Raw genomic sequence first — 12545 nt, forward strand, 5'->3', positions numbered from 1 at the left:
CTATAGTTTCCAGAAATAGAACGCGCAATCCAGTGGCCGTGTAAATTCATATTTTTTAATTATTTTAATTCAAAAATGAGTTTGAGTTATTTACAGAAATGTCATTGCAACTTATTTCATGCGTAACTTTTGCATTTTAAGTCCGATTCGACCCGTTCGAATTGCGTTAGGATCGTATTTACATTTTCTATGTGTTTACACTACTATTAGGCATGTTTTCAATACTTAAAATTCATGGGTAGATTTAATCTATAATTTAACTAAAGGAAAACTTATTTAAATCTTAACTTAATCATTTTAACTCTGAAATAGTCCGTTTAAGTTGCGTTGGTTTCATAACGACATGACCTACGCATTAGTATTAATGTCAAAATCTCTGGAATTTTGAGACTTAAATCCCAACTTGAATAATAATTATGTCACTGGATTTATAAATAAAATGTAACAAATTCCACTTCAATTTTTAAAACCAAATATAAGTTTGACTTAATTCAACTGAAGTATTTTCTCTAAAATATCATATACATGCTTTTATATAATAAAATAAATAAAGCTTATTGTTTTCTGTTTTATAAGCAAAATCTTTCGTTAGATGTATCTTTTCAACTGTAGCAACGATTAGCGTGCTTCATGTATCTGTGTTTGTAGCAATATGTAGATCTGTTTCAAATCCTTTTTCTATTGGGTGGTGCATTGTTCCAATATGGCTATGTATGTATGTTATGCATGTTTGTTTGGATGCTTGTGTGGTGTTCTATGATCAAGTCCAATCAGTGAGCTATATGTGGTGAGTCCAGAAGCAGTTCTTGGAAGATTTGGACTAGAAGAAGATCTGATCTGAGTTTAAGGCAAGTATAGCATGGGACCATCCTTATTACCCATTCACCTTTAATCACTTAATTCATATTGCATGTGTATACCTTGTTGCCAATAAGGATATCCTAGATATTTGATATCTTGTACCTTGACACCTTTGGGTTATTGCATTGGGTAGTTTTTGCTAGTGCACAACCAAAACCATGATCTTGTAACTTGACTAATTGTATATGCAATAAACATTAAAATATGACTTTTTAGCAACATGGAAACAGGGGGCTGGAGTATTTAGCTACTTTCTAAATGCTTCAGATTCCTCTCCCTAAGGACTTATCTGTAAGTGATCATCCGGGACTTACAGTACAACTATGAGGGCTATATGGCTCTGGCTTTAGCTCAGTATGAGGACCTTTTCTAGCTTGTTAGTGGTTACCTTTATGGCGCAAGAGGGGCTTCGATAGGTATGATCTTGGCCTGCCAAGAGGGTGCACTTTGTTAGTCACTTTTTAGAGGGGAGTTTATGCTTATTGATGGGGAAACCTTAGCGGCCCTAACTTGTTAGATGAACCTTTGAAAGGCTTCATAGTGAACCCTGTTGACCTTCCTTGGTAGTGGGTTAAGGGGCTGATCACCATGGGCAAAAGGGTAAATCATGACTCATAGTGAAAGTGTACAACCTCTATCGAGTGTAAAACTGTTATAACAACTGTGCTCATGGACACAAGCGGCCTTGGCACCCTTATGGAATAGAGATGATCACTAATGATTAATTATTTATGCTATTCATTATTCATATCTACCTGATCATGTGTTTATGGTTTATGGGCTTATGATAAATTCGTTGCTACTCAATTGCTTAAAAAGATGACCTAATTAAAAGCTAATCGTAGTAAACCAGTGTCAACCCTTTGAGCCTCATGTATCCCATGTTATATTGCTGAGTACGACATGTACTTATGCTTGCTTTATATTTCACATATTTGGAAAAATCCTGGATGGGTACTAGATCGCTAGTCTAGAGGAGTTAGGCTTGTGGTCAACTAGTCAGTCGTCCCTATGGATTTGGAGTCTTTGCTTGAAGATCAGAGTCGTCTTTCCACTGCCTATACTCTGAGGTTATATTTCTTATACTAATACGTTATGTATTCAAGCGTTGTCTATTGATATTACCCTTATTTGTAGCTATATGTGAGATTTGACTTCCTAGACTCACATATAGTGTGTATCTGATTTTGTCTTTACAACTAGGTGCTACATGATTTGTGCTATCATATTTGTTCTAGTTGGTTTGTCTTCCTTCCCAACTCTCCTCTTAGGGTTTGGACTCGATCTACGAAGTGGTGACCTTCCGGCATCAAAGAAGCAACCCCAACACTTCACCTTACCACTAGGGAGTGGGGTTGTAAGATATCTTTCACTCAAAGTTCAATTTAGCACTTGTAGTGCAATTCTCGGAAGTGCTGGAACTCTTGGCTATTTGCGTCGGAACTTCCAGGTGCTAGAAGTTCTGGCCCAAACTATTGGGACTTCCGACTGTCACTGACATTTGACTTTGAGATTACGCAGAAATTTTTAGATATGCCTATTCACCCCACCCTCTAGGCATTGTTTAGATCCTTTCACATACCAAGTATTTAAGAAGTCTAAGGTACAATATATTCCTGAATGAATATTGAAGTCTCAAGAAGAGCTTGTCTAAGAAGGAATAGTCATCGAATGACTTTGTATTGAATAACACTATCTCATTGTGTATATCACATAATAATCTCTCATGTAGTAGAGAATATATCCTATAAAAGAGAAATGTTATTCACTATAAATGAGAACATCATATAAGGATTTAATCCATGAAGGATTTACTAGTTGATTCTTGAAAAACACCATTAATCTCTGAAGTGAATGCAGACTCAAGAGAAAGAAAATGAGGAATCCTATATACCATAAAGGTGTCATACAAACACTCAAAAAGTGTATATATTGTAAAGCTAGCAATGAAGTATTGATATCCTTTAAATACCATAGAAGGTATAATAATACTGGTGACTTTGGCAATTGAATTATCCCCTAAATGCCAAATGCAAAGACTTGATTTATTATTTAGTGGTATAATCAAAATCCTAAAGATTCGTAGAACATATAATTTAAAAAATTCACTAAGAAAGAATTATAAGTATTCAAACTCTAGTATAAGTTTAATGCACTATCTAGAAGATATTGAATATTATAAACTATTTACCCCATAATCCTCTGAAAGGATTTATTATCCCGAAGGATAAATTTTATTTGTTTTGCACAACTAATAAATGGTCATTTATGCATGAAGCATATTGCTCTTGTTTACTCATATTATAATTCATAGAAGAATTATGAGCCAATATTTTGAAAGATATAGTATTATGTGGTACTTCATACTATTATAAAGCACACATTTATGAAAAGTGTGGTTTGAACAATGATGTTCAAAGGATGGCTTTATGAGGGGCAGCAATTTGATTGAATCTACCTTGAAGGTAATTAAAACCACTAGAATTACAAAGATCAAGTAGTGTCGGTGTTTTGAACCGCCGACTAGTAAATTTATGTTTCCGCGTCTAGCCCGGATGGTGTGCTCGGAGGACATAAGGGTTTATACTGGTTCAGGCGAAATATCCCTACGTCCAGTTTGAGGCTACTCATGTTACCGGCACTTGTTTATAGTAGGAGTTACAAACAGACGAGAGAGGGAGAAGGTCCTAAGTCTCTGATGGAAGGATCGAATGGAGTTGAGTCTAGTTAAACTCAATTCCTTTCAACGTTGAGCCCCTGAGCCCTTTTTTCCCTTTTTCCCTTCATGGGGTGTCATACTTCCCCTTTTATAGATGAATGGGAAGGCACAGGTTACATGAGAGAAAGAGAAAGAGCAGAAAAGTGAGGGAGAAGAAGGCCTCTGGAGTCATGGTGCCCTTCATCTCCTTCATGCGGGTTATACCGATCCTATGGACGATGATGGGGATGGCTCCACATCATGACCCTGTTCACCACTGGTGCCACACGCGAGCGTCGTTAGCCAATCATGGCACCCCATTCTATCTTGGTGGGCAGCATGGTCAACAGGTATCTCTGACAGAAATTGTGCGGGGATTAGGTAGCATAGCGCCAGCACGCCCAACACTATTGGTGATGTGAGTCCTCAAATATGGCCCGTCATGGCTGTGGGTCACATCAAGATGTGCCCACTCTTTTTCTGATGTTAGAAATTTGACCCTAGGTTCATACACTTAGACCCATAGTGGTTGGAGGTGGTATGGACCTCGTCGGGCAAGGTTGAGTCCCTCCTCGAGGGGTCTGGCAAGGCGAGGTCTGTGCCCGAGGGATCGAGCAAGATGGAGCTCGCACCCTCGGGATCTGGCATGATGGAGTCCGCGCCCTCAGGGTCGGGTGACACAGAGCCCACACCCTCAGGGTCGAGCGAGGCGAAGACCGCACCCGAGGTGTCTTGCTAGATAGAGCCCACGCCCTTAGGGTCAGGCGAGACGGAGCCTATGTCCAAGGGATCTGGCGAGACGGAGCTCGTGCCCTCAGGATCAGGCAACATAGAGCCCATACCTTTGGGGTCGGGCAAGATGGAGCTCATACCCTAGGGTTGGGTGAGACCAAAATATGCTCTTAACCATTCGGGTGAGTTAGTGTTTGTGGCCATCAGCCTCCCTCTGTCAGGTATCCCAAATACCGATACCCGATAGTAGTCCCGAGCCTACGGAGGAGTAGGATACTCTTTCGAAGGCTTTTTAGGTGGAAGGATTCTGAGGGCCTTAGTCTCCCTTTGCAGGCCATGGGATGTCTCAATAGGGCCACGATTCCTCTTCGTCACATTCAGACTCTTTGGGGTTAGAAAAGATCTCTCTTGATTCTGATCCCCCCTAGGATCCGATCGACCCACTATTGTCATGCGATCGTGTATTTGGTCTCCTTGTGAGTCCAACTTCCCCTAAGCCCCCACACGTAGCAGGGGTCTAGTCGAGGGGTCAGCTCATCTTGTGGTCGTCCTCCCTCCAATGTTTTTTCAATAAAACAAAGGGGTTGAGCCATGCCATGTTTTCCTCGATGGATGAATCATGGTACTCGGTGAGCTGTTAACGGGCTAGTCTAAGTGGGGCCCTGGCTTCTCATTCATGAGGGTCTAGCATGGGTCAACTGGTGATCGACTCTAGATTCCTGAGGGCTAGTCCATATAGTTCTCGAGTCTGTACGACCAGTTCCAAGGGCCCGTTGCCTTTCTTCAAGGAAAAACCATGGACCGTGCACCGACCAAGACTCGAACGTGGGTTGGGATGCCTATGGCGCTCGTGCACCTAGGTGCTGGCCGCTAGCAGGCCCATCCTTAACCACCCCTGATGTAGACTAAGCCTGATCTTTCGATAGGTACGATAGCGTCGATTGGTGGAGACTCGATGTTCATGATCTAGGCTTCGAACCAAGACTAATTTGGACCCTCGCAACCATTACACCACTTCTCTATTGGTTATCAACCATGCGAATGCGATTGACCTTGACGAGAAGGCTTTCCTGCAAGCGAATCGAGAACACAAGCAAGAACGGGATGAACACAATCTGAAATTGCAAATAAATATGAGGCTTATGATAACAAAAAGGAGTTCAAGTCTTAATTCGAAAGGACTAATAGCCACAGGCGAACAAGATCAAGAACTAGGGCCCTGGTTCACAGCAAGCAGCCTTGGCGGCACAGTTGCAGCAAAACGACGTCTATTTCATAAGAAAATCAAGAACTAAATAAAACCCAAACCCTAAGGAGAGCGATGGCTGCTAATTATAGAGCCCCATATGTCACCCCCTAGATGCACCCCCTAATGGGCTCTAAGATGATACACGGCCCAACGGACCAAAAGACGATGTTGCAGCACCCTGCTAAATTCTGGACGCTGACTTGTTTCAATGATTCTTGTTGATTCCGAAGGGATTTTGATGTGAGACCACTTGCATTGGCTTCCTTATCTAATTAGCTTTCCATCCATATATGGACCATCGAAAATGGAGTCCGGACGTGCCCGTGTGACCAGTTTTATGACGGACTAGTCCTAGAACCCGAGATGGGCTCGAACTTGAATTGGGCCTCTACCTTGGTGACTTGAACCGGATGAGCTTCGGGCCTCCATCTCGGTTAGGACAACCTCACTGATCTCCTCGGCCTCTATCTCCAAGCATGGTCGTATGTATGGAGCTCATGTCCTTATCATCCTTCCTTTCTTGATGAAAAGCCATCCTCAACGTCGATTGTGCTTGAAACTGATCCTGCACAACACACAAAGGAGAACGGGGTTGCGAAGACAAAGAGAACTAAAATAATTGTGAGAAGGAATGTGACCATGTTTCCAAGTTTCTAGTGTGTTATCTCGTATAAAAATTTCAAGCATGTAGACTCCATGATCCAAATGCACACGATGTATGTCAACACTATCCTGCAAAAGATTAGAAGTAACCAAAGATAATGTAGGAATAGATGGTCTAGCAGACATAGGTAGCAACCAACAATGGTCCCCTTCTTGGAAGTAAACTTGTTTCTTTGAGGAACATGAAAAAATGTTTGTATTATTATGGCTGCCCTCTAAACGATCATAATCTTATACAACAAAAGGAGAATTCATCTTACTATGAACGTATACTCGATGCATCATATATTGTCCTTTGTTGTTATATTTCCTAATAACATAATATGTGTGTTTAGAAAACCAAGGCAAATCAGCATATTTAAAAAGGCTCTCCTCTAAACAATCTAGGTTACACAAAACATCAAATTCAATGTAACCCAAAGAATGTAAAGAAGACAACAGTTTGAGTTCATCAGTTTTAGTAGCAATATGAATAACATGTTTATTTTCAGCACAAGTGATTGGTTCCAAAACATGTAAAACTGAAGCATCATCAACCAATTCATCTTTATCACAAGGAACATCAAGCGAATTATCATGGGACAAAGATAAATCAAGAGAGGGTTCCACTAACAATTGCTCTATGATAGCATGGTTTGTGGAAAAATTTAGTACATTAAAACAATTATCACCTTCCATGAGTGTAGCACCATGGGCATTGCCTGTGTTCTTAGTAGGAGTAATAGGTGCATTGTGAAGTGACGGTTCTGAATTTGCATATGAGGTTGTGAGCTCCTCATTTTCTTCCATGTCATCCTCTCGCTTATGTACATTATCCTACAGAAGGTTAGTTATAGCAAGAGGAATAACAACAGACTCTTCCTCTAAATGATGCGCCTTAGCATATGAAGTCAAAACAGGAGGTGGATTAACAAAGGTTTCTCACATAAGGAGTTTCATATCATTCTAAGTTTGTGGTTTATCAGAAGGATCTAAAGACTCCCACCAAGATAAAGCAGAATGTCGCAAAACACTAGCTGCATTTTTTACCTTCCTCCTTGGACACATAAAGCGAGTAGCAAATATGTTATCTATGGCAATTTCCCACTCCATGTACTCATCAGCACCTATACCATCATAAGTCAGTGGATATAAACAACCTGTCATTGTTAGAATCAAACAAGAAAACACATAAGTATGTATTTTCCTATCAGCTACTATAGGATGTGGCCAAGGAGTAAAGTCACACACTCTCAAGCGTCTTACCACGGTCTTACAAGTGTTCTTACCAAAGCAACAGGCGGTGCAATCGATCGATGACTATGATACCATTGTAGCTTGAGTGTAATAGTTGCAAGGCGAACATGTACTTGGTTAGAAGAAAGTGGAGCTTGGATAGGCACAATATGGTAGCAAGGAATAGCAATAATTTAATTAAGAAATTGCAAGATTGAAAAGTAGTCCCAAGCTAGTTTATGTCGCTGGCCGAAACTCGTTCTGGACCTAGTTCAAGCAAGCAACAAAACAACTTAGCACAACAACTCAAAAGGATGCAAGCACTTCTGAATTTTTTTCACTTTCTTTTTATTTTTTCTCTTTTTTTGGTGTGGCTCTTTCCTTCTTCTTTTTCTTGCACCTCTTTGCCTTTTCCTTTCTTTTGTTTTTTTATGTTTTATATATATTATCAGAAAGTGCCGCAAAAAAGAGGTGTTACAACTCGATGTCACCAGAGTACCATAGAGCCCAAATTTTCTTTTGTCTGTCAAAAAAATGGGCTGTCAAAACTTCTTTGGCACGAAATATGATGGATGTCATATAGCTAATAACTGTGCCTCAAAGGAAATTGCGCCAAGCCAAAGTAACACAAACACAAACCAATTCCAACATGGCTCCTTTGTGAACCAGATATAGACAAGACAACTCACGTAGTTAGATAGGTTCCAGGCTTTTGACACAAAGCAAAAAGAATTGGAGTTCTCTGTAGCTACGAGCAAACAAGGAAAAGATTTACTAGCCTCAACACGTCTAGATGTTCTACTATTTTAACCATGCACCACTAGACAAGGATTCAATCCTAAAATTGCATTAGCGTACTACAGACCCACAAGGATTCTATCCTGAAACTGTCACCACGCACAGGGGCCCTAGGGCAACCAAACAAAGCATGGTTTTTGGTAGGAAAAAAATTAGAGATCAATCTGATGCAAGCCAAACTAGGAAACAAGACTTGACACTAGACCAAGAACAAGATCAAAACACAAAGAACATTAAGACGCAGCAAGGGACGACCATTCAATAAAGCAAACTGAAATTAAAAAAATTATGACGGCACAGCGGGGCTATAGGACTAGAGATATGTGATAGTGTACAATTTTTTTGGCTTTTTGTGGACTATAGGTAATGCAAAAATAGTAGCAATCTAAAAGGGAAAATAAAAGTATACCTAACGAGCAACAAGGGTTCTAATACCACTTGATGTAGACTAAGCCTGGTCTTCTGATAGGTACGATAGCGTCGATTGGTGGAGACTCAACGTTCACGATCTCGGCTTTGAACCAAGACTGATTCGGACCCTCGCAACCATTACACCGCTGCTCCGTTCGTTATCAACCACGCAAACGCAATTGACCTCACCGAGAAGGCTTTCCTGCAAGCGAATCGAGAACACAAGCAAGAACAGGATGAACACAATCTAAAATTGTAAATAAATATGAGGCTTATGATAATGAAAAGGAGTTCAAGTCTTAATTCGAAAGGACTAATCGCCATAGGTAAACAAGATCAAGAACTGGGGCCCTAGTTCACAGCAAGCAGCCTTGGCGGCACAGTTGTATCAAAACGATGTCTGTTTCACAAGGAAATCAAGAACTAAATAAAACCCAAACCCTAAGGAGAGTAACGGCTGCTAATTATAGAGCCTCGAACGTCACCCCCTGGACGCGCCCCTAATGGGCTCTAAGACGATACATGGACCAACGGGCCAAAAGACGGTGTCGTAGCACCCTGGCAGATTCTGGACGCTGACTTGTTTCAATGATTGCCATTGATTCCGAAGGGCTTTTGACATGAGACCACTTGCATTGACTTCCTTATCTAATTAGCTTTCCATCCATATGTGGATTGTCAAAAACAGAGTCTGGACACGCCTATGTGACCAGTTTTATGATAGACTGGTCCTAGAACCTGAGATGGGCTCGAACTTGATTTGGGCCTCCACCTTGGTGACTCGAACTGGATGAGCTTCAGGCCTCCTTCTCGGTTAGGACAACCTCACTGATCTCCTCAGCCTCTATCTCCAAGCATGGTCATATGTATGGAGCTCATGTCCTTATCAACCCCTCACTCTAAAGGTGCCCTAGAGCGGTTGTGAACCCATCGATGGGCCAACCTTCGAACTTCTAGGCCTTAATGGGCTATGGGAGCATTTTCAGCTCCATATCCCTCCTTACCTATGGTGGCTTTCGGCCCATCAATGGGTGAACCATCACCCAGCGCACCCTTTGAGGGGTGGCCGAGGGTGGCGTGCACACAACTGCCGGAGAGGCACAGTGACAAGGCATGGTAGGCGCGTCGATCGAGGCTAACGGTTTGCCTCTCGCTCTACCTTCCCCTATAACTAGGGGTTTTCCCTTTGTCTTTGATACGCCTAACTGTAGCCTCGTCCTCTTTGCTTCTCTGTCGCAAGCGCTCGGATCTCTTGCTCTCGCTCTTCCACCACCAGTGAAGTTCTCATTCCTCCACGTTGCTTCCCATGGAGTCGTGGTATTGCTCCAATGTCACCCATGTGCGCATGGAGGGCCTCGTCAAGCATGGTCTTCTTCATGGGGGAACTGAGGTGGTGAAGTGGCTCGTGTCCAGCCATGAGGAGGCACCAGTCTAGATGGCTATGTCGTGTCCTTCATGCCCTTCCACGAGAGTGGACTCATGAATCCTCCCCACCCATTCCTCTAAGGACTGCTGCACCACTACTAGATTGAATTGTAGCACCTGAATCCTAATGGGATCAAGCACATCATGGCCTTCATCGTGTTGTGTGAAGGGTATCTAGGTATTGAGCCCCACTTTGAGCTATGGAGGTACTTCTTCTCCATCTCCCTGCATAAGAAAAGGGAGAGAAGTGGGGACCTATCGGTGCCGATGGGATGCACAGGCATCCACCTTTGGGGCCATCGGTCCACCGAGTACATGACATGTCCACTATTGAGGTCCAACAAGGGATGCCACGTGCTTTGGTTCTACATGAAGAATGACACTGCCGCCCCCTTGCCGGACTTCATCGAACGCCTAATCGAAGAGGCACCACCGGTGTGGGGGTGGGGACCCCCCGATAAGGAAAAGAAGAGGCTCTATGACCACCTAGACGCCATCACACTCCTAAAGAACCATGGTCTCTATGGGGCCGATGTCATCAGGGCATATCATGTGAGGAGGGTGGCGCCGCTGATGGTGCACTCCCTCCCGCTATATGGGATGACGCCCGATGCGTAGCTCGATAGGATAGTGCTCGCCCAAGGGCCACTTTGCTATAGCGAGGTGGTGCAACGCATTAAGGAGGCGATGGAGGAGTCCAACACCATGTTCCTAATCCTAGGACATCCCACGATACGGCTAGACACGGGCATCGTCGAGTTGCCAGTGGGGTTGGGCTTTTGGGCCACCACGCATTGTTGCTAGAGCACATGGCCGTTAGGGTGGCGAATCATGCCACAGATGAGAAGAGAAAGAAGAAGAAGGATGAGGAGAAGGCAAAGCAGCGGGCGAAGGAGCGGGTGAAGCTGGATCGAGGAAGGTGGCGGCAAGGTTTAGAGGAGGAAGAAGAAGAAGAAGAAGGAGAGGGAGGCGATGGTTCTGGGTCACCCGTCCAATGGGATGAGCTAGGAGGTGGGGACGAGGACTCATCTTTGCTATAGGCAGGGCCCTTCTCGTGGCATGCCCTAGGGCAGGAGGGGGAGGATGCGCCCCTGGAGCCGGTGGAATTCGACCACTCTGCTCCATCTAGCACATCTAGGGCACCCTGGAGTCACCAGGATCTGACCGCTCTGCTTTGTCTAGGCCTTCCGAGCAAAGGGAAGGCTCAAAATGGCAATGTGCCATTGAGGTGCGGCTGGGGTTGGGTGGACCAACCTCAAAATGTCACCGTCCGGTGGCGTCGAGGTGAGTTAAGAATTTCTTTGCTCCTTCGCTCTAATGAATTTTTGCCGTAAACTGACCATCTTGTTGGTCGCATCATTGGAGGATGCGGGACTCTCCTGAGGCTTGTGCCAAAGAAGAACCTTGCCCTCTGGCCGATGTGCCAGGAGCTGGTTGGCATTACGCCGGAGGTGAGCGGGAGTGGCACCGGGGCGGCCGCGGCATCGACTGGAGGGGCGCAGCCGGTGACTACATCCATGGGGGAGCAGATAGAGGAGGGAGTGTCTGAGGCACCCATGGCAAATATGGTGCGGTCGAGTGTGGCCGCGACATCATAGGCAGAAACAGCGCAGCTGAGGCCATCATTCGCGCAGGTGGTTGTGACATCATAGGTAGAAACGGCGCAGCCAGAGCCCTCATTCACATAGGTTACTACCTCTGTGGTAGGGTGGATGGAGAAGGACACTCAAGACATCTATGGCAGACGTGGCATGGCCAAGTGCGACCATGACATCACAGGCAGAGACAGCGCAACCGGAGCCATTGTCCATGCAGGTGGCCATGTCTACGGTGGGGTGGATGGGAGAGGGCGCACCTAAGCATCCTTAGCGGATGTGGCTATGGGGCAGGCCTCCACGTCCACATCACCCGCCCCCTCTATCACCGAAGGGGCCACTCCGGAGGAGTTGCTGCCGCAAGAGGGGTTGGCGTAGAGCCATCCTGGTCTCTAGTTTGGGTGGTGCGGCGACACGCACGTGTGGGAAGGATCCCGGATCTGGTGGGTAGGCTGGTGGGACCTAGGGGTGATGCTTTGGGCCCTTGACGATGCCATAGAGGACTGGGAATGGGAGAGTGTCCACACAGAGGTAGAGACCGTGGTTCATGCCCTAACCACCGCGCTAAGTTCATTGCGCGACGTCGTTGCCCTGATTGGCCAGGTATGATATGGCCATGTTTCCGACTCTTATTTTCCCTTTCCGCGCCTCTAAGACTTGTCCTCTCTATAGTACTTTATGGTTCGTAGTCGAGAGAAGTCCCAATTCCTTCATCGCGAGAAGGATGTTTGGGACCGCCTCACCGAAAAGATGTGGTGGAGTGATGGGCTGGCCACACAGCTCGCCACCACTCGTTAGGAGGTGAATGAGCTTGCCCCCACTGCTCGGGAGCAAGCCAACCTCTGAGTTAGGGAGAAGGATGCTCACGAGGATGCCCATGAGGCTGAGGAGAAGCTCA

Source organism: Miscanthus floridulus, chromosome 6 (assembly GCF_019320115.1).
Source record: "Miscanthus floridulus cultivar M001 chromosome 6, ASM1932011v1, whole genome shotgun sequence".
In the NCBI taxonomy this organism is placed as follows: Eukaryota; Viridiplantae; Streptophyta; class Magnoliopsida; order Poales; family Poaceae; genus Miscanthus; species Miscanthus floridulus.